Raw genomic sequence first — 5,609 nt, 5'->3', positions numbered from 1 at the left:
ATGGCATGTGCTATTTGTTTTAGCAACTTTCATCCATTACAAATTTTAATCGCCATTTTGGTGTATTACAAGTTATCCAAAAGAGCTTCGCAATTTAGAATTAGCAACATCTTTGCATCATGTACATACCAACTTTGACATGAATCAGAGCAATTGTCTAGGAAAGGTGCATAAAAATTGCGAAAAAATGTGTCACTGCACAAAATCCCAATTACCTCACTTCCTGTTGGCCGTGGCTAATGCAATGTACATAGAGACTTTCAAATGCATAAACAAACAGGTACATTCCAAAGGCATCTCCGGTGGCACAGATAGCAACATTGAGCAAATGGAGACGTAGGGACAAATAAAAATGAAAAAAAATAAAAAGTTTAGAGTCAACATTTTGTAGAGCATTATTATACTGGGTAGACCCATCCCAATCTGCCGGCGACTGGATTTTGCCCTGCAGCTCAGACTGGAAACCTGCACATTTATCTCTCCTGCTTCCTTTCCACATTTGCTGTAACCAATCACAAACTGGCTTATATCACCAGGTGCACCCGGATCGTTGGTCTGATTGGTTGAAGGACTATCCAATCATACAGTCATTTGAACTATGCTCATTGATCACGCCTCTTGTGCAGTAGAAATACAGCGCAGACTCCCCAGACTACTGTTCAATATCAAAAGATTGAGCTTCGTCTGGTGATAGCCAGGCTAGAGCATTGCACTAAAGTCTCATTCATTTTCATTTCAAAGTATCTGTGTTGGTTTTGAATACTTCAACCGGAAACCTTCTTGGAACAGATTGAAACTATCAATACAAAAGTCTTGTTGAGTTGCACGCACCAATTTTGGACTGTGTAGTAGAAACTATATGCTAACCAGGAGACTGGGGGACAAAAGGGGGCGCTATAGAGTCCTTAGGCCACACCCGGGGCCAAGGCTTTGTCCATGACAGCTTAATCAGACATCTCCTCTGTGTGCCAAATTTCTGCGAGTTTCTGCTTGGGCCCTAACAAGCACAAAGACACACACAGAGACACACACATATACAAGTACTGTATGCCAAGCACACACACTCACAGACTCACACACAAAAAAATACTAAGACAAACACACACGTACGCACAGACAAACACACACCCATGTTAGGAAGCATTCCCACATTTGTAAAATCCATAGAAAGAGAGACAGATAGAGAGAGAAGAAGAGAGAGAGAGAGAAAAAAATCTGCGCTGCCAATTAAAGGGTTCAAAAGAAAAAGAAGGTGGAAGAAATGCTCCTGTCCCCAGGAACAAATGCTTGAACAAAATGTACTGACACGCACCCGCCCTGCCTGAAAAGCACTCACTCGTTCACTCGCTCTCCTGCGCTGCTCCCTTGATATAGCAGGTGTCTGCGGCTATACGGCTGTGACTGCGACGGCTCAGGCCAGCTTCAAAGATGACTTCTGCTGCATATGAAACACACTCGTATAAGGCGTTCAAGCTTAAACACAGTTGATTGCCGGAGAGTGGCCATGCGGTAAGCGGGGTTTATTGACTGTTGTCTTTGACGTCAAAACACACGCGGGCGCACACCTTGTTATGTGCAGCAGCGTGTGGTCAATTGGAAGGCTCGACGAGCCCTCGCAGGGTAGGAAAATTCGACCAGTTGCGGGGCACGCAGAGAATCTGAACGTCGCAGCAGCACCACCCCCCCATCACACACACACACACACACACACACACACACACACACACACACACACACACACACACACTCACTCAAACACACTTCTACCCAAAGCAATGGCTCTCAGTAGAAATTGTCGCTTTTCCTGATTAGCCCCTGAGCAGTTGGCATTCATTATGCCGTGATTAAGAGGAACCAGACTGACAGAAACAAATGCCAGGGCCTCCGAGCAACATTTGTCAGCACAGCGGAGAGGGCGCTTTTTTGTTCATGAAACATAAATTTGTGGGGGAAAAACAAATTCCTATTAATTCTGATTCTTTGAGGACAATTCTGTACACATTTTCTGTTCCAGAACGCTGGCCCGGGAATTTTTGATGGGTTGTGGAATGCATGAATTTGAAACTGCCCAAATAGCATGCCATGTCTGGAATTTCTATCACAAGTACTAAGATAGAGGTCTGCAACCAAAGAGTCCACAGAACTCCAGAACATGTTAAAAGTACTATCTTGGCTGTGGTTGGTTAAAACAGATGGGGTTTAATCAGAGTGGAATGGCTCTTTATCCTAATGGGCCACAGAAAGAAAAAAAAGATAAAAGTGATTTAGCTGCAACATCAATGGCCCTGGGAAGTCTGACTGACAACAAGAAGGCATGGCTGGAGAGTGCTCATTAAATCAGCACAGGTAATCACACACACACACACACACACACACACACACACACACACACACACACACACACACACACACACACACACACACACACACACACACACACACTCGTTCAACTACCACAACTGGTATGGAAGTCCAAGTCTGTATGGTGCAGTGTATTGTAATGGATTTTGACCAAAGAAAGTGTTCACATGAACAGCACATCTGCATCTGATGTATACGTTTAAAAGACAAAAAGATACCTTCCCCACAGATTTGTTGAATTGTAATTACTATGTTATGCACAATAGTATTAACGCAATACAACAATAATAACAACAATAACGTAATTGTAATTAGATATTACAATTTGAGCATAAATTGTTTAACTACCAATTAATATTTCAGACAAATTATAACTGTTGCATTGGTAATCTACGATCAAATGAAGTGAAAGGATCATGGATGATGCTTCGTTTAGGTAGCAGAAGATAGTACACATTTGAGGTGGTAATGCAGCATTTAAAGGGATATTCCGCCATTTTTGGAAATACGCTCATTTTCCACCTCCCCTCGAGCAAAACAATCGATATTTACCTTGTTCCCATTCATCCAGCCATTCTGTGAGTCTGGCAATACAACTTTTAGCTTCAGCCTAGCATAGATCATTGAATCGGATTAGACCATTAGCTTCTCGCTTGCTAGCTTCATGTTTAAAAGTGACTTCATGTTTAAAAGATTTCTGGTAATTTTCCCATTTAAAACGTGTCTCCTCTCAAGTTAGAAAGTGCAATAAGACCAACTGAAAACAAAACCTGGCGTTTTTCTAGGCTGATTTGACATGGAACTACACTCTCATCTGGCGTAATAATCAAGGCAACTTGCAAACGTACTGAAGGCGCAGTGATATCGTACGCAGCATCTGAAAATAGTCCCCATAGACAACAAGCAGTAATAGTGCCAGTAGGTTGCAAGTTGCCTTGATTATTACGCCAGATGAGAGTGTAGTTCCATGTCAAATCAGCCTAGAAAAACGCCAGGTTTCATTTTCAGTTGGTCTTATTGCACTTTCTAACTTGAGAGGAGACACGTTTTAAATGGGAAAATTACCAGAAATCTTAGTCACTTTTAAACATGAAGCTAGCAGGCGAGAAGCTAATGGTCTACTCCGATTCAATGATCTATGCTAGGCTGAAGCTAAAAGTTGTATCGCCAGACTCACAGAATGGCTGGATGAACGGGAACAAGGTAAATATCGATTGTTTTGCTCGAGGGGAGGTGGAAAATGAGCGTATTTCCAAAAATGGCGGAAAATCCCTTTAAGCAAATCAGAGTCATCTCATTTATTAATGGTATGCTGTGTATTAAAATTGATCAATGTTGCTCAGTCCTCAGCTATTACTGTTCCTCTTCCTACTGTGCCAAAAGGTGAGTAAGGCGTCAACGATCTGCTTTCACCTGCACTCTTCAAACGAATGTGTTGAAAACAACACAATTTCTCTCTATGTTCACATAGGGTCAACGCCAGTTTGTGTTGATTTTTTTTTTTATGTGTTGAAAATAACACAACTTGTATTGAAAACAACACAACTTGCATTGTTTTTTTTAACACATCTCTGTGTCCAGATAGGGACCATTAATTTCTGGTTTTAAGAGTGTGGTCCTCCACGTTCAGCTTGATCCCATGTGTGGATCATCTCCTCCAGCTTCTTCATCCCATCCCAGGTTGCCTTGTTTTGCCCTTCCCAAGTGGTGCCCATCGTAGGAGCAACCGTTGGTACACGGTTCTGGTCCACTCTGAGGATGTGGCCTCAGAATGAACCAGACGTGAATGGACCAGACAACTCAAAATGGCGAAGTGTCGTGTTTGATCTCCAGCGCCACTCCTTAATCAACAGCCCTTAATCCTGGAGAAGCCCAACTTTTCAGGAGTTGTATGTGTGGAAAGTTGTGGATGTCGATGGGCTTGAACTGTGATGTGATGTGAGCATCTGGCTGTGGGGGAAAGCAGGGCAGCGAGTGGGTGGGGTGGGCCAGGGTGTGGGCCCTGGTTGTCTCCACCCACCCAGTGATGCCTCAGCCTGGCAAGCTGTCTGCGTGCCACAGCAGATGACACAGACACCTGGGCTCAGGGCCCCTCTGCAGGGCACCCAGGGATCAGCTGCTTCTTATTAGCCTGGATATGTGCGTGTGTGTGTGTGTGTGCGTGTGCGTGTGCGTGTGCGTGTGCGTGTGCGTGTGCGTGTGCATGTGCGTGTGCATGTGTGTGTGCGTGTGTGTGTGTGTGTGTGTGCGCGTGTGCGTGTGCGTGCACCTGTGTGTGTGTAATTGGGTTCACTTGCTTCTGGGAATATGTTATGTATGTGTATTTGTGTGTGCGTGTGCGTGTGCGTGTGTGTGTGTGTGTGTGACTTGGGGGCGTGGAGAAAATGTCCATGTGTGTGTTAGGTGTGTTTGTTCATGTGTCTTTAGAACTTGAGTATCTGGCAGATGTAACTCCTTAAATGAATCTCTCTCTCTCTCTCTCTCTCTCTCTCTCTCTATCTGTGTGTGTGCGTGTGTGTGTGTGTGTGTGTGTGTGTGTGTGTGTGTGTGTGTGTGTGTGTGTGTGTGTGTGTGTGTGTGTTTGTGTGTGTGTGTGTATGCCTGCATACTTATTTTGTGTGAGTGTTTGTTTCGACATGGGTTTGTTAGTGTCAGAGTGCATATGCATGTATGTATGTTTGTACGTGTGTTTATTATTTGCATGTATTTGTATTGCTGGGAGTTGAAAGGGGGTTGGGGGTGTAGTCCTTTAGGAGTGCTGTCTGTCTGCCTGTCAGTGCTCATTATCTATCCCCAGTCCCCTTAGCAATCAGTCCTGCCACTTAACAAGGCTTACTGCGCCACACAAACAAGCCAAGGTCTTATACGCAGGAAAGACACTGAAACAACACAGAGCACAAACATCTGGCTAGTTCTCACTGAACCGTGGGGGGATAGCCTGCTCACTCTGATATCCCAATTACCATCTTTAGCATCCCCCCTAAGAGTAGACTTTTTCCCTTCAAATTACTTTGACTGCATGGGGAAAATGCAGTCAAAGTTTTTCACTTTAAGTAGCGACGTCTTGTGTATTCGTTTAAGTGTTCTCCTTTGCCATCTTCCTGCAATTAAGTTATTTAATCTATAATTAAATGCCTGATGTCTGTGCTATGAATCTATACAAACGAAAGGGCAAAGTCCTTTAGAGGCATTTAAATGTACATGAAGATGCTTTCAAAACATGATTATAGTGAAATACAGTTATTTGA

Source organism: Sardina pilchardus, chromosome 3, assembly GCF_963854185.1.
Source record: "Sardina pilchardus chromosome 3, fSarPil1.1, whole genome shotgun sequence".
Taxonomy (NCBI): Eukaryota; Metazoa; Chordata; class Actinopteri; order Clupeiformes; family Clupeidae; genus Sardina; species Sardina pilchardus.
Note: the sequence above shows the minus strand (reverse complement) of the source record.